General features: G+C 45.7%; 1 protein-coding gene across 1 annotated transcript in view; it reads left to right on the top strand.

The window, feature by feature from the left end:
* Window positions 1–1,717: 1,717 nt before the first annotated feature.
* STX19 (syntaxin 19) overlaps window positions 1,718–23,721 on the top strand; it is a 32,334-nt gene continuing 10,330 nt past the window's right edge. The window contains exons 1-2 of the mRNA XM_089682871.1: window positions 1,718–1,873; window positions 19,618–19,705. The gene's annotated coding sequence lies outside the window, so the exon portion shown is untranslated. The remainder of the gene's footprint in view (window positions 1,874–19,617; window positions 19,706–23,721) is intronic.

The raw sequence follows: 23,721 nt of genomic DNA, 5'->3' as shown, positions 1-23,721 counted from the left end.
TCCTCCTCCTAACTAGCTAAGCCCCAATTCACACCTGAGTGTTTTGCAGCTCAAACCTCCAAAATGCTCAACAAGCTAAATCCTGCGTTTTTCAAATGTCTCTGTGCACATAGAACTGTTAAGACCCCTGTAACTTAACACCTTAAGCTTGAAAAGGTACATGCGCTACTTTTGAAGCGGAATGGGAATGTTTTTGATCTTATTGACTTCATTGAGAGCACACAAAAAAAATAAAATATGCAAAACCACGTGAAGCCAGCAACCTCTCTCGGCTCCCATGGCAGAGCTCTGGCAGTGCCTTAACTGGTCCCCATCTTCCGTCACCTGCCACATGAATCCCTTCTACCGGGGGGCCGCACTGCCCTCCTGAAAAATGCTATACAAGGCAAATGCCTTGTTTGCCTTGTGGTTAATATGCCCCTGCACACAATCCTGTCCTAAAGAAGTTCCTGTATGACACTTCGGCCTGATTCACACCTATGCAGTTCGCTTTTGATCTGTTTCTACAGTGCTTTTTGCGGTGCGTTTTGCACACACATTTTTTACATTTTTTTAACAGTCTATTGTTGACCAAAAATTGCAAAAAAAAAGGCATCAGATACACACTACGTGCTTTTCTGCAGTGCCTCCCATGGGCATATTTATCACAAGGCAAACAAGGCATTTGCCTAGGACAGCATTTTTCAGGAGGGCAGCAGTGCCCCCCAGAAGAAAGGACAGAAGAAGGGACACACGCAACATGGGGACCAGGTGGGATCCGAGAGATGTTGCAGACTGCTTGATGGGATGTCCGGAATTGTGAAGGTGAGTGTCTTTTTCTCTGTTGCTGGGGAATTGGGGGGGGGGGGTTAATGGAAGGCTCTCTCAGGTGGGGGGTGGGCAGGGCTGTTGTTGGTCAATGTCAGGCTCTCTCCATGGGGGGGGCACTCAATTTTTGTGTTGCCTAGGGCAGCACAAAACCTAAATACACCACTGGTGTCTCCATTGAAGTCTATGGAACCAAAAACGTACTGTTTTGGATTTTAAAAAGTCCCTGACTCTTTCTAAAAACGCAGTGGCTGAAAAAGATATATAGACATAGATGTGAACGTGTCCCATAGTAAACCATGGTAAATGGACTGTAGTGCTTTTCTGCAAAATTCCGCTAGATTGTAAGCTCGAAAGAGTAGGGCCCTCTTACCCCTTGTGTGCTGTTTGTTGTTACTGTACTGTTTCATGTATTGTCCCCCCCTCTATTGTACAGCGCTGAGCAAACCCTTTGGCGCTATATAAACTCGATAAAATAAATAAATAAATAAATAAAAGCACCAAAAACCGCATAAGTGTGAACCAGACCTTCAAGCACAAAGCATAAAAAGGCAGGAAAAAAAATGCACGTAACAAAGCCTCAAACTGACTATCCTAGTAAGAATAGGCATAAACCACAATTGCTCAGGGCTGAAAAAATGTCCCCAAATCTGAACCTGCTCAAGCTCCCATGTGAATGATGATTTTAACAATGAAATCGCAAGCAGGGAAATTGATACTAAATTAATTGCAGACAGTTGGATCTCTCAGTTTTGGCAGAAAGCAGAGTGACAACATTCTTATTTAATAGCACGTATGCAATGCAGGAAGAATAGATTCCTGAGCTCTGCTCTGATTGGCTGATGCTAAGCCTGCCCTATTTCCAAACATAAAGCAGGCGCTTCTAACAGGCAGAACTAGATTCCTCGCAGTGACACCAGCACACTAAGTCATACTCTCTACAGTATTCCCAGAGAATTCTCTTCTTCTAATGAGTCATAATGGACTACAAGGCTGAGAGTATTCCTGGACTCATGATATAAAGGGTTCCGCAATAACCGAGGACATAATCACCGAGACTGACAAGGTAAGTGGATCAGATTGGTGCTTTAAAGAACTTGCTTAGATTCAGAACACTATAGCATGTGATAAAGCAATGAAAAAATAGGTGTTGTCTTCATCAGTCTAGTCATATGAAGGGCTGGTGTAGGTGAGCGCTCAGGGTTTGAAGTTGCCTTGTGTTCAGATGTAGGGCTGCAGGATCTCAGTTGGATTTGTTGGCCATTAAAGGGTCATCCCAACCCAATATGACAGTTTTAGTTGATGGGGATCACCAGCTTTTAACCACTTGCCTACCGGGCACTTATACCCCTTCTTTACCAGGCCAATTTTCAGCTTTCAGTGCTGTCGCACTTTGATTGACAATTGCGCGGTCATGCAAGATTGTACCCATATGAAATTTTTATCATTTTTTTCTCACAAATAGAGCTTTCTTTTGGTGGAATTTAATTGCCCCTGGGCACTTTACTTTTTGTGCTATAAATAAAAAAAGTGCAAAAAATTAGAAAAAAAAAAAAAGTTTCTTTGTTTCTATTATAAAATTTTTCAAACAGGTAATTTTTCTCCTTCACTGATGTGCGTTGATGAGGCAGCACTGATGGGCACTAATAGGCAGCACTAATGGGCACTGATAGGCAGCACTGATGGGCACTGATAGGCGGCACTAATGAGGTGTCACGGATAGGCGGCACTGATAGACAGCACTGATAGGTGGCACTGACTGGCATCACTGCTGGGCACTGACTGGCGGCACTGCTAGGCATTGACTGGCGCAACTGCTGGGCACTGACTGGCACAACCACTGGGCACTGACTGGTGGCACTGATTGGAAGCACTGCTGGGTTGCACTGATGGGCACTTGTGGGTGGCACTGGTGGGCAGCACTGGTGGGCACATGTGGGTTGCACTGCTTGGCACATGTGGGTTGCACTGCTGGGCACAGGTAGGTGGCACTTCTGAGAACAGGTAGGTGGCACTGCTGGGTGGCACAGGTGGGCGGAACTGGTGGGTGGCACTGCTGGGCACCGATCATCAGGGCACTGATCATCAGTGCCCTTATGATCGCTGCCGATCCCTGCTCTGACAACTGCCGGTTCTCTGACAGCGTGAGGAAAGTGCAGCCGAGAACCGGCAATTACATTTCACGGTGATCAGTGTGTCATTGGACACGGCTGATCACGTGGTAAAAGTCTGCTGTGATTGGCCTTTTACCACATCATGTGATCAGCTGTGTCCGTAGGACAAAGCGATCACGGAGATCACCAGGTGCGCGCCCCGGGGGCGTGCAGGAGAGCGCGTTCTGAGAGGACATCATATGACGCCCTCCCAGAACTGGCCGGTCGCAGTGTAGCCGTGATTCGGCTATCTGCGGTCGGCAAGTGGTTAATTAAACCCAAACCAAAAATATAATATATTTCAGTTTACCAATCCTGAGATGTGGTGGCTGCATTAGCTTTCTTTTTCAAGCTTTTTTTCAAGCTTTCCCCCCTCTGTTTTCACCTGGTGATCTGGCCAGTAACACACCTCCTGTATTAGAGTGTCCCCACTCTGGATGAAGGAGCACAGGGGGCACCAATGGACAGCAGCATTCTCAGTCTGCGTAGAGGAGTGTTAGATTTACTAGCAGATTTAAATACACTGACACATTGAAACCAAAATCCAGCTTACGCTGCAGTTATAGCAACTGTTTTTTTTTCTTTTGGGATAAAGGTATTACATGAATAAATAAAAGCTGATCATTGTAAGCACCAATATAAGGGCTAAATGGTTTCAACAGTGTTAACTGATACATTTGCTGGAGAATGTATTTTTTTGAAAAATAGTAGACTTACTGGCTGGATCACCAGATGAAAATTAAGGAAAGAAAACTAATGCAGCCATCACATCTAAGAATTGGTAAGCTGCAATATAATAAATGTTTGATTTTTTGGTTTAATACCGCTTTAGCCTGGCTATACATGTATAGATTTCTCTTGTTCAACCCGCAGGCTCAACTAGAGACATCTAATAGTTTCTTCCATGCACAGTAAACAGCAGGAGGAATGGCTGGAGGAATTTCCCCAGTTATTGTACCCAAGGCAGACAGAATACCCGAACAGTGACTGGATCTGATTGGATGCAGTCACTGTTTCGGCCAGCAACTTTCCCCCAGCTAAACCCACTAAAGTAATTGAAAAATCACTTTTTGTTGAGCCAGGTGGTACCCAGAAGGCCACCAATGGCTTGAATTTTGGTAGAGTCAGTCAGAATGATATGAAATTGAATAATCTGTGGTAGCCTTTAGATCTGACTCAGAGATTGCGGACTGGTCTCAAACTCTCTGTTGGATTTTGTATTTGCTTTGAATCAGAATGCTCCACGAACACTGGGGTGGGATTTACTAAAGCTGGAGCACTCAGAATCTGGTGCAGCTGTGCATAGTAACCAATCAGCTTCTAACTTCAGCTTGTTCAATGAAACTTTGACAATAAAACCTGGAAGCTGATTGGTTTCTATGCAGAGCTGCACCAGATTTTGCACTCTCCAGTTTTAGTAAATAAACCCAAGTGTGATTCCACTAGCTGTAACAAGAGGAGTGAGATTTAAAGAAAGCAAATCCAAGACTAAGGAGGGGACCCTGCACCTCTCAAGTTCTTAAAGCGGAGCTCCACCCAAAAGGGGAAGTTCTGCTTTAAGGACTGCTCCCCCGCTCCCCATTAAGGGATAACACCTTTGGGGAGCGGGTACCCAAATTTGACAGGTACCCGCTCCCACTTCCAGCCTGATCGCCTAGGCGATCGGAAGCGGAAGGTGTCCCCCTCCCTTTCAGGACACGTGACAGGTCCCAGAAGACTACAGGACCATTCACGAAGCGCAGCGCTACTCGCGCATGCGCAGTGGGTACCCGGTTGTGAAGCTGCAAGCTATCACAGCAGGGTGCCCACACTGAAGATGCCAGCCTTCTGGAATATAGGACGGCCGGTGAAACGAGCTGCAGGGAACACACCATGGGGACAGAGGGACAGGTAAGTGGCTGTTCTTTTACAGTTTTTGTAGCTGCTGACTTTTATTTTTTGATAGGTTGAGTGGAACTCCGCTTTAAGATATAAATGAAAGCAATGACTGATTCAATTCTTCAGCATCTAGCAAAAACTGAAATACAAAATTTAGATGACATTAGGCCTCCTTTACACTGGCATTGTCAGACCTGCGTTTATATGCACCTAGAGGACATTTCTAAAGCTGTCTGGTTCAGTAGGGACCAGCTGAGATTTGAACCATGTATGGGCAGGCTGATTGGGTGCAACCAACCTGTTGAATTTTTCATGCGATCATTGCCAGCAGCTATATACCAGGACATACCAGGACCAGGACTCTACCCCCGCCACCCCCATCACCCCCCTGCCCGCTGGGAGAAAACAACAGCTCCGCTTTGGTTACAGGAAAGAAATTTGCACCATCTATGGCCAGCTTAGGCACATATTAATATAGGTAATGAGTTTTAAATGGTGGCAACCATACTGTATGTTTACCTGTGTTCAGATAAAATAGGATTCTGTGCATCCAGGGTCTGATCAGATAATTTAAATGCATCTAAATGCATGTAAAACGTAGTTAAACCTGTTTTAAAGCAGGACCATCTAAACGCAGGAAAAGAGTGATCTTGGAGATATAAGGGTTCATGCACATGGACGAATATTGGCAGATTTTATGCAGCTATACACTTGTGAACACAGATGTTTCCTTGCATCAGCATTATTATTATTATACAGTATTTAAAAAGTGCCAATAGTTCGCTCAGCGCTGTACATTACAATGGGGGACAGAACAATAACAATACAATACAATGCAAAACATGAGGGTATTGAGGGCCCTGCTCTTTCGAGCTTACAATCTAGGAGGGAGGGGATAGTGATACAGGAGGAGATAGCTGTGGGGGATGGAGTGGTAGGAAGAGTGGAGGAGGTCGGCAAGTTAGCAGGGGGTGGGGTAGGCTTCCCTGAAGAGGTGGGTTTTCAGGGTGCGCCTAAAGGAGAGGAGAGTAGGTGATAATCTGATGGGTTGGGGCAGGGAGTTACAGAGGATGGGTGACACCCTGGAGAAGTCCTGGAGGCGGGCATGGGAGGAGGAGACCAGGGAACTAGAGAGAAGGAGGTCTTGTGAGGAGCGGAGTGTGCGTGTTGGGTGGTACTTGGATATTAGGTCAGTGATGTAGTTCGGGGCAGTATGGTGGACAGCTTTGTACGTCAGTGTTAGGATTTTGAATTTGATCCGTTGCGCAAAAGGAAGCTAGTGGAGGGATTGGCAGAGGGGGGTGGCGGAAACGGAGAGGTTGGAAAGGTGAATGAGCCCGGCAGCCGTATTCAGAATCGACTGAAGCGGGGATAGCCAGCGGCGAGGCAGGCCAGTAAGGAGGGAGTTGCAGTCTGATATGTCGCTCAGTAGGTGTGTGATTCGGGCGGAGACTGAGGGGGTGAGGTGGGGGGTTGAGAGATAGATTTGTGTGTCGTCGGCATATAGGTGGTAGTTGAAGCCATGAGAGTGTATGAGTTGGCCAAGGGAGCAGGTGTAGATGGAGAAGAGAAGGGGCCCGAGGACGGAGCCTTGAGGGACCCCAACAGAGAGGGGGAGTGAGGGGGAGGTGGTAGCATTATAGGTAACGCTGAAAGAGCATTGTGACAGGTAGGATGAGAGCCAGGAGAGAGCAGAATCTCTGAGGCCGAGGGAGTGTAGTTTTTTGAAAAGGAGGGGGTGATCGACTGTGTCGAAGGCTGCGGAGAGGTCAAGGAGTAGGAGCACTGAATAGTGGCCATTAGCTTAGGCAGTTAGCAGGTCGTTGGAGAGTTTGAGTAAGGCAGTTTCGGTGGAGTGTAGGGGACGGAAGCCGGACTGTAGGGGATCGAGGAGGTTGTTGTCATTGAAGTGAGAGCTTAGGTGGGTGTAGACTAGGTGCTCGAGGAGTTTGGATGTGAATGGGTGCAGGGAGATGGGTCTGAGGTTGTTCGGGTCATTGGGGTCCAGGGAGGGCTTTTTAAGTATGGGGGTGATGTGTGCATGCTTCAGAGGGGAAGGGAAAGTGCCGGAGGAGAGGGAGAGATTAAAGATGTGGGTGAGGGAGCATAGGATGGAGAGGGAAGGAGGTTGTAGGAGTTGTGAGGGGATAGGGTCGAGGGGGCAGGTGGTGAGGCGGGCATCAGAGAGGACCTTGGAGACTTCCTCGATGGTAGTAAGGTCAAAGGTGCGGAGTGTTGAGGGGGTTCAGTATGAGAAATGTGGGGTGGGGTGGGGTGGGGTGGAAGTGGAGGTCAGAGCAGTGGTGGGGCCGTGGGAGAGGGGTGATGAGGGGGTAGCTGAGAAGGGACATCTAATGTGCATGCGCATGCAACATTTATTCGAATGTGTTTGAGAAGAACATTGGATGCACTTGTGCGGGTAAACGCCAGTGCAAAGAAGCCTCTGTTTACAAGAGTACAGCTTGTCTTGGAAATTCGCTTTAACGAATTTCTCCTTACCGTGAGTACTCGCAGTTGGATGCGCAGAAATCCCCCATAAAGCTGTGTGAATCTCGCTTACCACGACTGCAGCTAAACTACACGATTCCTGCCCATCCAAATACTTTGGTTCTGTTGAATTTGTGGGTGATGGAGCTCCGTTACCCTAGAATGATCACACGACACTCTAAGGCTGGTTGCAATCCGCATAAGGGCCGGCTTTAGGCTCAGCTCTCTGTTTTTATTAAAAATACACACATGCCCCCCACATGAATAAAGTCAATCCCTCCCACCGAACAATACAATGGGGATTGTCTATACAGAGGATATACATTCCAATTGGAGCATAGCCTTTGCTATTATCTATCACTGGTCCTCCCCCATGAACCTTCTGAGGTCAGCAGACTTCCTCCCCTTCCCCCCTATGAGCCATCTGAGGTCATATTTCCTGTCCTACTAGCTTCTATTGGTATGTAAAATTCTCTGCACAAGCACTCCCTAAAAATATCAGTCTGTACCTGGATGGGCCCGATACGATCTTTATTAAAACACATCCATCCCAGATACAGTTTCAAGTTGGTAATGGGTTGTAAGATATGCATAAGCCTACACGTGGAGTTCACACCGCTTGCGCATTGCGTTATGAAGCCCACGTGGTACCATGCTGCTGATATGTGGATACAGGCCCACGGTCTACTGACAGCAGCATTCGCATGGAATGCCGTGGTGGTATACACGCCGGTCTATAAGCGCAGATCTGCCATCTCATCCATTACCAAGCCGAGTACTGTAATACATACATTGTACATGCGCATGGCCCAATTGCAGCCTTCAGAGCTTTAATTAAGCCACACGAGAGACATATGAATAACACGAATACATGACACATTTAAAGTTCGACCAACAATACAAAATTTCCATGACATTCCCTCCTGTTTTATCATATTCTCCTCGTGTCCCTTCTTGATCTTCTTCAGCTTGATGGGTGTAGTCTCAAACTTCAAAGAGTTCCTGTAGTTGTCCCTGAGAATAAAGCTCCATGGGGTACCTGAAACAACAAGACCCGACGCAGACTCGACGCAAACAGGCTTGATTGAAGCGATGATCCTCAAGAGCGTTGGAACCTTCACTACAGGAAGGCTCTTGCAAAAACCACAAACAGACTTGTGGTATGAATAAAGCTTGTGATCCCACGGTGGTCTGGGGAGATCCAGCAACAGATTCTCAAATTGCCCCTGCAGACGGGGCCACACAAGGCTGGTCTCGACCCAGACAGTTTTCCAAATCGCAGACACAAACCATGATGAGGCTTGAAGCTTGCTTGAAGGTCTTGGAGAATGTGGTCTTCAGAGAGATAAATTAGAGGGAAGCCAGGACGTAATCTGTAGAGAAGGTGGATGGTTGGTGAGGTCTTCCTCCGATCAGTGGTTGGAGTGGGATCCCAGGAGCGGGCATGGAGATGTGGTCGTCTGCCCGAGCTTGGTTTACACGGTCGATGAGGCAACAGGAACATCTCACCGCGGCATATAAAAGGCAGATGAAAAAGAGAAGCATCAGGATATACACTCCCACTTCCTTCAACCAAGATCCGATGGAGAACAGGAAATCTCCCAATCCTCCCAAACCCTTGAACGGATTCCAACCCTCACTAGCTATAGCTCTAGCTTTTCCCTGTAGTTCACTAACTTTGTCCATATGGGCCTGGACCTTGTCATCGGTGTCTTCTATCCAAGTACAACAATCCTCTCCGATGAACTCACAGAACCCCCCTTTGGCGGCTAAAAGATAATCAAGGGCCATCTTCTCCTGAAGCACTAAAATTCCCATCTGCCGTTGTTCTTGGGCAATTTCTCTGACAGCCTCTACGGTCTCGTTAAACATACTATCCACGATGACAGAAAAATTGTTCAGGCGCTTCATAAGTTCTATTCCCCATCCTGTCCATGAGGGGAACCAAGCCCATGCCTGGTCGCCCTCAGAGAACAGCTCCCTGCGAACTCTCCCTGCCATCCTTACCTTCTTGTGGACCATCAACTCTTCATGGTCCATCACTACATAGGATGCGGGGACTAGCTTTATGAGGGCACACGAATCTTTCGCGTTCTGGGGAAATGTTCTATAGGCTGCCGAACCACACAGAAAATAGTATGGACCTGTCAGAGCAGAACAGGAGGAGTTCCTCGTTCGGCCTCTGGTACTGAGCAACAGTTGCACAGACTGGGGGATTGCTCCCTCAGTCTGCACATCACATCCGTCCTTCCAACACACGTGGTCTGGTCGGTCAGTGTGGTTACTCAGAAAGGAAGTCTGGTTAGTCAGATTGACAGTTATACCTCCCTCGCAGGTGGTAATCCCAACAAACTTGTTACCTGTGCCAAAGCTGATGTTAAAGCACACCTGAGGGCTGCCTAGCTGTCCAGTTACCCATAATGGACTGGTGAGGGCCCTACAGGAGCTAGAGCTAATATTGGTGCTGAAACTGATGTTACCTGCTAAAAATGTGTCATTAAGTTCTACCGATAAATGTCTACGTGGGGGCTGACCAGGGGTCCCTTGCTTTTTCATGCCGACGCGGATGTCATATAGGGCATGAACAGCGGCCATTGCGGACATGTGATGACTGGGTGGGGGCTTAGAGCATACCCAACAGTTGGTTTTGTTGGCGGTTCTGGCTAAACGTAGGTGCATTTTAAATAAAAGGTTGGGGTATCTGCCATCTTTTCCTCCGTTCACACACATGTAAGACATACAAACAAAAAGAAAAAGGAAAATGACACCCCTCATTCTCTGGTGTAGCTGAGAAGCTTCTTGCAGTGGCTTGCGTGCACCCAGTTGTCTCGTCCCTCGAGCTTGAGTGAGGTAGGTGTCGTCAGCTGGACTTGGTATGGTCCGGTGAACCGTGGCTCGAGTCCGGTTCTTTGATGTTTCTTTAGGACGACCCAATCACCTGGCTCAATAGAAAGAACACCTGTTATTGTATTTGGATCCGGGAGCGATTCGCGAACCCGATGGTGTATCTTCTGCAGCTCCCGTTGCAGAGATTGCACATAACCTGTAAGCTGTGAATGCAAAGACAACAACTGTTGAGGAAAGTACAACCCTGTTTTGGGAGGTCCCCCAAACAACACCTCGTAGGGTGACAGCCCATGTGGTTGCCGAGGGGCATTCCGGATGGAATAGGGGGCAATGGGGAGACACTCAGGCCAAGGTTTTTGGGTATCGGAAGACGTTCAACCTTACCGCTACTCTCGGGGTGATATGGGGTGTGTCGCCGCTGACTCCAGTTCCACCAAAGAAATGCAGTCGTGTCCTTTGGAAGAGAGATTAGTAGTGGACAAAGAAGACATGTTAGCAGAAGAGGTGTTAGTATTGTTAGTCGTGTTGCAAAATTCAGCACTGTCATTGCTGTCCTCCCCTCCCTTCTCATCTTCCGACACAGGAAGAAGAGAAGCTGGGTTAAGAATAGTGCATCGTTTGATAGTGAGGTTAGTAGGGGTTAGGAGGGCTTTCCCCTGAGAGGGGTACCTTGCCTTGGATGTCCTGTTTTCGCAGGACCGTTCTTGCTGCACCGGTGTCAGTGAGGCAAGGGAGGGGATATTTTAATTCCTCGAGAAAAAGATGGATCTGGGCCGACACCGATTTGCCAACTTCCTATGAGGATTCATAGGAGTTACTTACCATGGTGGTCATAGGGGCGGGGGACTCATCAGGAATGAACTGCCACCGACCTTTAGGTAATTGGGGACAGCTCCTCCTCATGTGCCCCGTTTGGTGGCACTGGAAGCACCTGGGTGGGGGCCTATCCTTCCTGTGACCCAGATCCCTTGGTTTTTCGTGTGGGGTCTGGGACATAAGAACTTTGGCCTTGTCTTGTTTTCTTCTATCCATTTCCCTCTCTATTGCCGCAAGAGTGGAAAGGATAGCAGGGATAGACATCTCATTATATTCGGGTCGGGCCAGAACCAGCCTTTCCCGAATTTTAATATTGATGCCTTCCAAAAATTTGGCCCGCAACAGAATGTGCGTCGCGGTCACCTTTACCCCTTCAGTTGGAGCATCAGGTCCAACTTCCAGATCTGCATCCAGTGCCGTCTGCTTGAGACGGCGCCAGAAGCAGGCGCTTTCCTCATTAGGACCCTGGGTGAGCTTCATCATGTCCGTAGTAGAGGTAGCACCATACATTTCTGGAAGCTTTGCCTTTAGCTGTGTACAGAACTCTTGGCCCCCTGAAGTCATCTCCTCATGCGTGGTTATAGAGCACCCTGCAATCACTGTACTGGCCACTTCCATGCCCACCTTTGCCCGTAGGATCTGTGCACAATCTGACCCGCTCATACCATAGCTGAACTGGTTTTGTCCAAACATTCGAGCAAATCCTCTCGGATTGACTCGATAGTCCGGGAGCTCAGCCAGAATAGTGCGGATCTCTGCCGGGGTGAAGGGGACATGCCAAACTACCCGTTCCCCTAAAGTCCGTTCCCCCTGTGCATTGGGAGGACCTTCAAATTGCTGCACCCTGACTGGATAGGCCTCGGTCCGGGAAGAGTGCAAGGGCTGACCCAGCATCATCGGTGGGCTTAGATTAACCACCTCGCTTACTGCACCTTCAGGTTTGAGGTCCCTCAGATCAGGGTATAGCTGGGGGGCAGGGGTCTGATCAGTGGTTCGTAGCGCTTTGATGCAATCCGCCCTGTTTTTTAACCGGGTGTCTATTCCCCTTGATTCACAGATAGTCTGCAAATCGGTTGTTGAGTAGGCTTCATAGTTGGAAACAGAAGGAGCTGGGGTGAAGCAGGGAGAAGGGAGAGGTAGAGGCAGAGGCTGAGGCATAGAGACAGAAGACACAGAAGGTATGTCAAGAGTGACGTCACTAACAGAAGAGACAGGTGCAGTTATACTTATCTCAGCCACTGTTGGTTGTTGGGGAACCCCAGCAGACCCTGATCCTGCCTGCCTTAGTAGAGTCAGCCCTGAAAGAGCTTCCTCCACCTCTGACACCGGATCTTCCTGTTTTATTCCCTCTGGAGGCCAGGTATACATCACCTGGTTCTTCCGGACAGACACCAGTTTCTGTATGCCCTGCTTCCCTAATCGGATTGACCTGTGAAGCCATAGCTGTGCGATCTCTAGTTCTGACGCCTGCATCCGTGGTTCAAATTCAGAGATGAATTTTTCCCACCTCCATGCGTCAAATGTACCTTCCCGGGGAATTTCCCATCTGGTACCCTTCGACCATTTATTCCACCTTTTGAGGGGTTCTGTAGACTTCCCCCCCAAACTCACCTTCATCAGTTGTGCAGCTGTCCTTACCCTGAAGAGGGCTGGTTCCCCCTCTCTCTTCATGGACTGACTACTGCCCATCGTGACTAGTCACTGGTATATATCCCGCGTCCGGGTACCTGTTTACCCCCTGGAGCACTCGGTGGGATCCTACCGAGAGGCCTGATTCCACCACTTTCCCAGCACAGCGTAATTTATGTGATACTTATCGATCACCCGAAGCGCATCAAGTGGCGGTCAGACTGAGAGCACACCTCCCACTCCCACAGCGCAATTTGTGTGATCCTGACCACCCGAAGTGTTTGTGGTAACCAGGATTTCCCTGGACCGCCCACTCACACAGCGTAATTTATGTGGTTCTCATCACCCACTGTGTTTGGCAGGCCACACCGCACAATGATGAAAGTGGCTTTTCTCTCCCTGCACACAGTAGCTAACACAAGTCAAAACAAAAAGAGGGGTTCTTGGATGTTACTTAGGGGTCACTGGTTGGGCAGAAACCTGCTAACTGACCTTTAGGAAATTTGTGTAAAGAAAAAAAAAACTTTCCTAATACACACAGAAAAACCCTTTTTCAACCTGAAAAACTGTTAAAAAGGACAAAGTGGATCCTTATGAAAAACACGGGACGTTTCACAGTAAAACAATTACACAGAGGTAAACCGAAAAACTGCGCCAAAAGTAACCTTGTTGCTGACGCAAAAATCACTCCTATCAGCACCGCTAAACGATCCACGCTACACACGCAATCTTTACTGCAACCACCTAGAACCGTTTACACAAAAAGTCTGCTGGACGTGAAACACGCGACACAGCAGCTTAAAACAAACCCGCTTTACAATAAGGAACTACTTTTAACAGGAAAAACACAAGAAAAACATAATCACTATACAAGAAATCTATGTGCAAAAACCCAGACTTCACCGCGCTCACTAAATGTGGAACACGTGAAGGGAAAACTCGCTTAATACACTTTAAATTGGCTGGCAATACGCAAATTTAAAGCTAAAAGCAAACAACTTAAACTGTAAAAAATTTGGATTAAAAACACAATATGGGTCAAATGCATATAGGAAACTTCATGCACATTGCATAGAGATTACTGCACATTTGGTAGCCAACAAAATGGCCACCAAACAAAAGGAGTCCATGTGGTTTAGTCAAGAAAATGACCCCCCACAGAGGAGCACATGGCAGATACTAGAATGACCCCCCACAGAGGAGCACATGGCAGATACTAGAATGACCCCCCACAGAGGAGCACACGGCAGACTCTAGCCTCAAAATTGCCTCTTACATAAAACAGACTTTTAGACAGAACATACACTGGACAATTACACAACAATATGAAGCACACATACAACACAATTTGGGCACAATCACAGAACGGACATAAAACACCAACATATCACACTAACATGCACATGTAACAGAAAGGACCCCCTGCTGCATGCTTGCTGGGAGCAGTAGTACACATTGTACAGATCACATACACACAGAGATCTTACAACAGTTAACAATTAACCTAAGCCTTTCAGCACTGTAATAATTACCTCACGTGGAGGGGGGTAAAGCAATCACCACAGTACCTACAGCCCACAAATACTTACCTAACACTATGCAACAACTTTTACCCACTAAAACATATACCCGTTTAATTTTTGGTTGGAAGATTTTTAAACTTGACCAAATCCAGCCAACCAAACCCACCCCCCCTGCTGCTCTCAGCAGAGACAAACCCTCGTCTTTTCACCCACAAATCAAGAGTTTAGGACAAAAAACGAGGTCCTTGTTAAGCGGTATTTCTTGTTAGCTAACAGAGAGCGAAATCAGCCACACGAACACGCAAAAAGCGATCCTCTTAATGGCAGAGAGACCTGAAATGTGCCGGCATACTTTTTGCTAGTTCATGATGGCCATTCCCCCCTCGTTCTAGGTTAGCTACGCAAGAATACGCGTTAGTATCCACCAGGCTCGCCAAACTGTCTTGGAAATTCGCTTTAACGAATTTCTCCTTACCGTGAGTACTCGCAGTTGGATGCGCAGAAATCCCCCATAAAGCTGTGTGAATCTCGCTTACCACGACTGCAGCTAAACTACACGATTCCTGCCCATCCAAATACTTTGGTTCTGTTGAATTTGTGGGTGATGGAGCTCCGTTACCCTAGAATGATCACACGACACTCTAAGGCTGGTTGCAATCCGCATAAGGGCCGGCTTTAGGCTCAGCTCTCTGTTTTTATTAAAAATACACACATGCCCCCCACATGAATAAAGTCAATCCCTCCCACCGAACAATACAATGGGGATTGTCTATACAGAGGATATACATTCCAATTGGAGCATAGCCTTTGCTATTATCTATCACTGGTCCTCCCCCATGAACCTTCTGAGGTCAGCAGACTTCCTCCCCTTCCCCCCTATGAGCCATCTGAGGTCATATTTCCTGTCCTACTAGCTTCTATTGGTATGTAAAATTCTCTGCACAAGCACTCCCTAAAAATATCAGTCTGTACCTGGATGGGCCCGATACGATCTTTATTAAAACACATCCATCCCAGATACAGTTTCAAGTTGGTAATGGGTTGTAAGATATGCATAAGCCTACACGTGGAGTTCACACCGCTTGCGCATTGCGTTATGAAGCCCACGTGGTACCATGCTGCTGATATGTGGATACAGGCCCACGGTCTACTGACAGCAGCATTCGCATGGAATGCCGTGGTGGTATACACGCCGGTCTATAAGCGCAGATCTGCCATCTCATCCATTACCAAGCCGAGTACTGTAATACATACATTGTACATGCGCATGGCCCAATTGCAGCCTTCAGAGCTTTAATTAAGCCACACGAGAGACATATGAATAACACGAATACATGACACATTTAAAGTTCGACCAACAATACAAAATTTCCATGACAAGCTGCGTACAGCCATCCACTTGTATGGCAGGCTTTTTGGACGTGGGCAATCAGTGGGAAATTTATGCTAGGCATAAAGAATGCATATTTCAGTTTGTATGTACTGTATAATTGTTGCCAACCTCCCACAGAATCTTTTACTGACAAAACATGGAAAAACTACTGACTGAGCACATTTTTTTACTGACAACCTGAAAAATGTCATTAAAAACAATTACTAAACCCATGACCCTGCAATCACTATATTTGGTCTCCCACAGTACACAGTACATGGAAATGCAATTATGTTACTAAATATAAACTGCTAAATACCTTTTCTCATTAGTAGTTAGAGCAGCCTTGTGACTTCTATCAGTGTCCAGCAGAACATTGGTTAAAGCTAGCACGGGGAGTTTTCATTCTCCCCTGGTTTTCCTATGAGGCTGCAGGGCCCCTGACCCCCTGTCTGAACAGCGCTGATTGGTCCTGTGCTGATCACATGCACTCTCCCAAGGAAAACAAAAACTCTCTAGCAACACACACCAAACTGAGCATGTGCAGCTTGCCCCCAACGCTCTGTTTTATCAGCGGATGGATTGTGGACGGTAGAAGAAGGGGAGGATCAGAGAAGACAGGATCAAATATCCTTTTTACACAATGCAGAGGATTAACCCCTTAGGTTCCACAGTGAGTATAACAAGCATGCTTTACTGCATATACAGACTGATTTTACTGTTGTGGGTTTAGTAACATGTTAGACAGTACAAACACAATATGGAAACACTGACAGTACCCATAACAAGTAATATGACTGGTTTACACTTACAAAAGGCAACACAGCAGGACAAATTATCAGCAACTCATATTTACACTTAGTACATTTACAGACAGTTAATAAAAATCAGCAATTTTTATGATGGTTGGCAACCGTGATATGCATGAACCCTAACACCTCGGACACACCAATCCCGACTTTGAAATTGTGTGACTTCACTGTAAGTCGCACTATTTCACAGTCAGATGAAATGCCAATTTGAGGTGCGATTTACAAGACATCTGACACAGATGTCTATGCAAATCGCACCAAAAGTAGTGCATGTACTACTTTAGAAATCGGCGTGGTTCCGACCAATTTAGAACTGCACCGATATGACCGCTGTAATTGCAGACAATAGGGTGTGACTTGCCATGCGATTTGCAAGTCTTATAGCTCCAAGGAGCAGGGCCCTCAAACCCCTCGTGTATTGAATCGTATTGTTACTGTACTGTCTCGTGTACTGTCTCCCATTATGATGTACAGCGCTGAGCAAACTGTTGGCGCTATATAAATCCTGTATAATAATAATATAGCATGCAAATCGCATGTCAAGTCGCACCCAGTGTGACCGGGGACTAAAAGTTCTTGATATTTCACTGATATCTAAAAAAGGTAAATGGAGGAGTCGTGATGTGAATGAGGCCAATGTTACAGTTCACAGGAGTGCTATTGGTCAGCACTGAACACAAGGCTATAGGACTTGTTCTACTGGCGTATATCACCTACTGTGTTGTACTAACATGTCACATGGCAACACAATCTGCTCTCAGATTCATAAGCAGGCAAAGTGCCCATTATAACCAATTTAAAGTGCACTGAACTGAATACAGCCAACTGAAATAGGATTGCTTGCTTATTTTCCATATTTAATTAGTGCCAAGTGAAAAAGCTCCAAAAAGTTTGGGAGAAAAAAGAAAAGAAAACAAAAAGAAGATAAAATGCCACCGGAGAGATCGCTCTAAATGTAGTAGATATGCACATTCATTAAAAATTCTATCTTGTGGGCTCATGCACAAAATCAACTTGGGCCACACATAATACTAGGGCCCAGGTCATCTTATTTCTGTGCCGGTTGGACAAGAATCCTGTAGAAATCAGTGACAGGATGATACTATCCACATGTAAACACACACAAAGTGAATACCTGTGTTTAGGGATGGAGGTGCTCCCCTGGACACAAACAGCCTGCGTTGAGGGGCACACAGTTGTCCATAACTGCAGATAGTCACTCCATGTGTGATTGTAGGTGGACAATGTCAGCCTGTCATTGATTTGTACAGGCTTCCTACCCATCAAAAACACCCAGCCGTACCGGTTCCATAAGTACACTGATCTGTACAACATGTGGCCCTAATCAGTTGTGCACTTGACGTGAGATCTTGGAGAGTATGTACAGTTGCAAGAAAAAGTATGTGAACCCCTTGGGATTACATGGAGTTTTGCATGAATTGGGCATAAAATGTGCTCTGAACGTCATCTAAGTCACAACAATAGAAGAACACAGTCTGCTGAACATAATACTACACAAACATTAGATGTTGCCATGGTTTAATTGCACATAACATGTAAACATTCACAGTGCAGGGAGGAAAAAGTATGTGAACCCCTAGCTTAATGACTTCTCCCAGAGCTAATTGGAGCCAGGAGTGAGCCAACCTTGACTCCAATCAGTGTGATGATATTGGATGTGTTGCTGACAGCTGTCCTGCCCTGGAAAAACACACACCCGTTTTGGGTTTACTGGTTTCAAGAAGCACTGTCTGATGTGAACCATGCCTCGCAGAAAAGAGCTCTCAGAAGACCTACGATCAAGAATTGTTGACTTGCATGAAGCTGGAAAGGGTTACAAAAGTATCTCCTTGAGCCTTGATGTTCATGTGTCCACGGTAAGACAGACTGTCTACAAATGGAGAAAGTTTAGCACTGTTGCTACTCTCCCTAGGCGTGGTCGTCCTGTAAAAATGACTGCAAGAGCACAGCGCAGAATGCTGCATGAGGTAAAGAAGAATCCCAGAGTGTCAGCTAAAGACCTACAGAAATCTCTGGCACATGCTAACATTTTTGTTGACACATCTACAATAAGGAAAACATGAAACAAGAATGGAGTACATGGGAGGACACCACGAAGGAAGCCATTGCTGTCCAAAAAGAAGATTGCAGCACGTTTGAAGTTTGCAAAAGAGCACCTGGATGTGTCCACAGCACTACTGGCAAAATATACTGTGGACAGATGAAACCAAGATTGAGTTGTTTGGGAAGAACACACAACACTATGTGTGGAGAAACAAAGGCACAGCACACCAACATCAAAACCTCATCCCCACTGTGAAACATGGCGGAGGGAGCATCATGGTTTGGGGCTGCTTTGCTGCCTCAGGGCCTGGACGGATTGTTGTCATTGATGGGAAAATGAATTCCAGAGTATATCAAGACATTTTGCAGGAAAACGTACAACCATCTGTCCGCCAACTGAAGCTCCGCAGAGGATGGGTGATGCAACAGGACAATGACCCAAAGCATACAAGTCATTCAACAAAACAATGGCTGCAACAGCACAGAATACGCCTTCTGGAGTGGCCCAGTCAGAGTGCTGACCTCAACCCGATTGAAATGCTGTGGCATGACCTTAAGAGAGCGATTCACACCAGACATCCCAAGAAGATTGCTACACTGAAACGGTTTTGTGAAGAGGAGTGGTCCAAAATGACTCCAGATCGTTGTGCAGGTCTGATCTGCAACTACAGGAAACGTTTGGTTGAGGTTATTGCTGCCAAAGGAGGGTCAACCAGTTATTAAGTCCAAAGGTTCACATACTTTTTCCTCCCTGCACTGTGAATGTTTACATGTTATGTGCAATTAAACCATGGCAACATCTAATGTTTGTGTAGTATTATGTTCAGCAGACTGTGTTCTTCTATTGTTGTGACTTAGATGACGTTCAGAGCACATTTTATGCCCAATTCATGCAAAACTCCACGTAATCCCAAGGGGTTCACATACTTTTTCTTGCAACTGTACATCAGTAGGGTTCAAAGAGACCCAAAATGGGGATCAAGCTACCTAAATGGTGTTTGCAGAGGATAACCCTGTCTCCTTCCCAGAGCTCAGTCACGCTCAATATCTTTTGGGGTGATCTTGAAAATCCTACAGTATATTGTATGTCCTTTGAATCCTGCTGTGCAGTATAGTAGATGATTTTATATTCCAAAACTTTACAGAATGCAGAACCTTTCCCTCAAAGGGCCTCACAATGTAATGTCTTTACCACACTTATATGTGATTTTGTGTATTTTTGAATTAAGGAAACCAGATTCCCCTGGAGGAAATCCACACAAACAGGAAGAACATACAAGCCCAATGTATAAAAAGTCAGGAGCCCTGAGCTGTAAGGTAAGAGTGCTAACAGATTACTATGAGATGTTGTAGCCCGCCTGTGTGATTTATTCCTCATATTGTCTTGTTGAATATTCCCTGCTGATTATGTTCTTATGGCATATCTGTACTTTGCAATGGCTCAGAAAATTCAAAGGTTAGCTAAAAGAGCAAAATTTGAATTGGTTTTGTAAAGGTGTGTGGGTGGTCAATGGTGGTGGGGTTATCTGCCAGGTTTTTATTTATGTCTGTTCCCCTGTTAGCCCTAGTTCACACCTGAGCACTTTTCCAAGAAGGGCTTGACATGAGGATCCCCAATGTATCCTAGATTGTAAGCTTGAAAGAGCAGGGCCCTTGAACCCCTCGTGTTTTGTTTTGTTACTGTATTGTCTCATATTCTGTCCCCTATTATAATGTACAGCACTGAGCAAACCTTTTAGCGCTATATAAATACTGTATATTAATATCCTATGGTGCCTGTTTTCATCCGAGCGTCATTTCACTTGAAGCTTATTGTGCTAAGCTCAGAAAAATACATGAGCTTCTTTTGGGCAGAATTGAGCACTTTTGGTCCCAAAAAACTTCAAATGGAGAGCCTGAAAATGTCTTAAAATGTACATACAATTTCTTGCCCCTTTTTCCAGTAACTAGGTTTCCATTGACCAAAACAAAATGTGCTTAAAAAAACTGCTAGAAGAAGCTATGACCCTAGCCTTAGAGGGAAAACTCTCATTACTGTCCAGGTGACAAGGGTCAGACAGAATAGGAAGTAATGGAATATCTCCCTGACGAGGGCATTGTTTGCAAAAAGAGAAAATGTAAGGCCTTGTGCACACTGGGCATTTCTCCCCGATGCACGAGGCTTCAGCATTTAGCTGGGGCTGGAGGACACCATCCAGCCCTGTTACCGCCAGTCTCTCAAACTCTATGAGACAACTGCTGCGGCTAGACAAGGCTGAGTGATGCACTCAATGGTACTTAGGTTTAGGCAGTATGCGTCCGGGGAAAATGTCCAATATGCAGACTGCTTGTCCTCCAGTCATTCATCCCTGGGCACCCACTGCTCGAAAAGGAAGTACCGCTAGATATACCACCCAGCCCCACCCAGCCTCATCCTCGACTCTCAGAGTCTGCTACCAGCAGGGCTGGATGGTGTGCCTATGAACTCCAGACACAGCTAAATGCCGGGGACTCGTACAACAGGCTTAAAAGCCCAGTATGCATGGGGTCTAGTTTGATCAGCTGCTGAAAGAATACTGTATAACCTCAGTCAGGTTTTTATTGTTCTGTCTATCTTCGGGTCCTCTTAAAATGCACCCTCCATGGCAGCCCTCTTCTACAACCAGCTTGGTGGGTACATACCATGATCTTACTTTTTTGGCACCATCAAGGAGCCGCCAGTGCTGTGACTAAGGTACAATACGCCTCACAAGTCCACCATTCTCTCATAGCCCAGTTCCCCCAACAAAATGGCTGTAAAAAGCCACTTGTAAACAAATTATTAGCCCCCCAAAAAAACCCGTACCCCAAGATTAAAATGCATCCAGGAGACATGGGTGCTGCAGCAGTGCCTTTTACTAGAACTGGGAGCTCAAAGTCTTACAAGAATGCATTCTTGCAATGGGCTGGTCATCATGCCTCCAGGAATCATCGGAGGCTGGGCTGAGGTAAGGGTTCCTGGAATGAATAAACAGCCTGCTTTTACCTCACTGTCTCATTTCCTGTCACCAAGGAAAAATCTCCCCAGTGGGGACAGACAGCAATAAAAAACAAAATTCTTCTGCTTACCTACTCTGTCACAAGATACAATAAGTACCGGTTTGCTTTAAGATTTGAAGTTGAAATGTTCTCACATCAATGGAACTCAGGACCCTGGAGAAGTGCCCCAAAATGGAATGGTATTAGTAACACACGCTGGCCTATTACTAAATAAAGCCTGCTGATGCTTGATGCCTGTTGACGTTTAGCAGGCAACTGTCCAAAAATGGACCTCATTCCCTTGTAGAGTAATAAAAAGCACAATGTATCCAATGCATTCGATGAAATGTATATTACCTATTCAGTACTATTAAACACTCATAGTTTGTTTTTAATGACTGCATTCTAACCAACTATTATTATTATTACACAGGATTTATATAGCGCCAACAGTTTGCTCAGCGCTTTACAATATACTAGAGAAGCATTCCCCAAAACTTTGTATTCCTCAATGATGCCGCCTCTAGATCGCAGAGCGCCACTTCCTCAAATGTCTGGACTGTGGAGCGTTCACTGCAGCGTCATGTACCATGATTCCTCACACTAAACTTCCTCCTCCCTTTCTCTCTGTGCATGCCTGCCTGCCTAATATCATCAGCTGGCCTCCTGCATCAGGACTAATGCAGGTCATAGATGGGTCGAAAACCGGCCATTATTTTTAAAAAAAAAAAAAGAAAAATCAGTCGTTCAATAGGCCGACGTTACCACCAACGGTAAAAAAAATCGTCCGATTTTCATAGGGCCGGCATTTAATTACTTCGGTCCCTGCAGAGAGCTCCGCTATTATATTTGACATTAAAAAGTATAGCGGTTGCAACAATCTATCTATTTGTATCCATTTCGGATACAGATGGTTTTATTTGGATACAAATAGATAGATTGTTGCAACCGCAATACTTTTTCATGTCAAATATAATAGGGGACTGGAATTCTTCTTTTTCTTCTTCTTTTTCTTGCAGGTCACGGCTCATGCACAGATTTTTCATCGGTAAAAAGATCGGCCGATTTGCCCATCACTGCCGCGAAAATCGGGCGATCAGCAAAATCGGACGATTTTTTTCCAACTTTGTGCCAAAATCCAGAAAAATGGCTGACCAATTAACCCATTAACGGTGTGAAAATCGGCCGAATTTTAACCCATCTATGGCCTGCATAAGTCTAGGTTATATTGTGAAGTGCTGACCAAACTGTTGGCGCTATATAAATCCTGTTTATTAATAATAATAATAATAATAATAATAGGTTCACACCTAAGCGTTTTCCGCAGCGTTTTGCAGAAACACACTACAGTCCATTTAACATGATTTCCTATGGGACAAGTTCACATCTCCGCATTTTTACCCAGTGCGTTTTTTGGAAAGGGTCAGGGACTTTTTGAAACGCAAAACATTGCATTTTTGGTTCTATAGACTTCAATGGAGATGCTGCTAAACACCATGTAGTGCATTTTTGCTGCTTTGTAATGCGTTTTTGACACTTTTTTTATGCGTTTTTGATGCATATTGCAATTTTATCTGCCTAGCAATAAGAAAAAAAGAAAATGCAAAACGCATCAAACATGTGGCAAAAACACAAAACGCACAGCAAAAAGCACTGTAGAAATGGATAAAACACAAACTGCATAGGCGTGAACCTAGCCTTAGGCTCCGTTTACACCAATGCATTTTTCAGTGCCTTTTGCAGAAACGCGCTGCAGTCCATTTAACATGGTTTCCTATGGGACAGGTTCACATCCATCCTTTTTTGAGCTGCTGCATTTTTGGAAAGGGTCAGGGACTTTTTTCAAAGAAAAAAGCAGCAATTTTGCTACAATAGATTTCAACAGAGAATCTGCTGAAATGCATGGTAGTGCCACGTTTTGTGTTTTTAATTTTAATCTGCCCAGCAACAAAAAAAATTCCACTTAAAAAAAAGAGCTGAAAAAAAATGCAAAATGTGGTAAAAATGCTTCATACATGCATCAAAAATGCGTCAAAAACGCATGTAGAAGAACACAAAATGAACACCGAAAAGCACTGCAAAATAGACAAATAGCAAACTGCATAGGTGTGAATGGAGCCTTACTGTGACATGATCACCCACTGCTCCTAAACCACTGTATGCTGCAGTTCAATAGGCGCTACAGAACTCACACTGCAGTGCTTTATAGGTGACAGGAAACATAATTCTGGATGAAGCATAGATGTGAATTGGGCTCTAGGGTGCCAATAAATGTGTTATACTTTAAACAGGGCAGCAGAATGGCTTAGTAGTTAGCCATTCTGCTTTGCAGGACT

Source organism: Staurois parvus, unplaced genomic scaffold (genome assembly GCF_062004578.1).
Source record: "Staurois parvus isolate SC_StPar_1 unplaced genomic scaffold, SC_StPar_1.0 ptg000299l, whole genome shotgun sequence".
Classification (NCBI taxonomy): domain Eukaryota; kingdom Metazoa; phylum Chordata; class Amphibia; order Anura; family Ranidae; genus Staurois; species Staurois parvus.
This window is presented reverse-complemented; position numbering and strand designations above follow the sequence as displayed.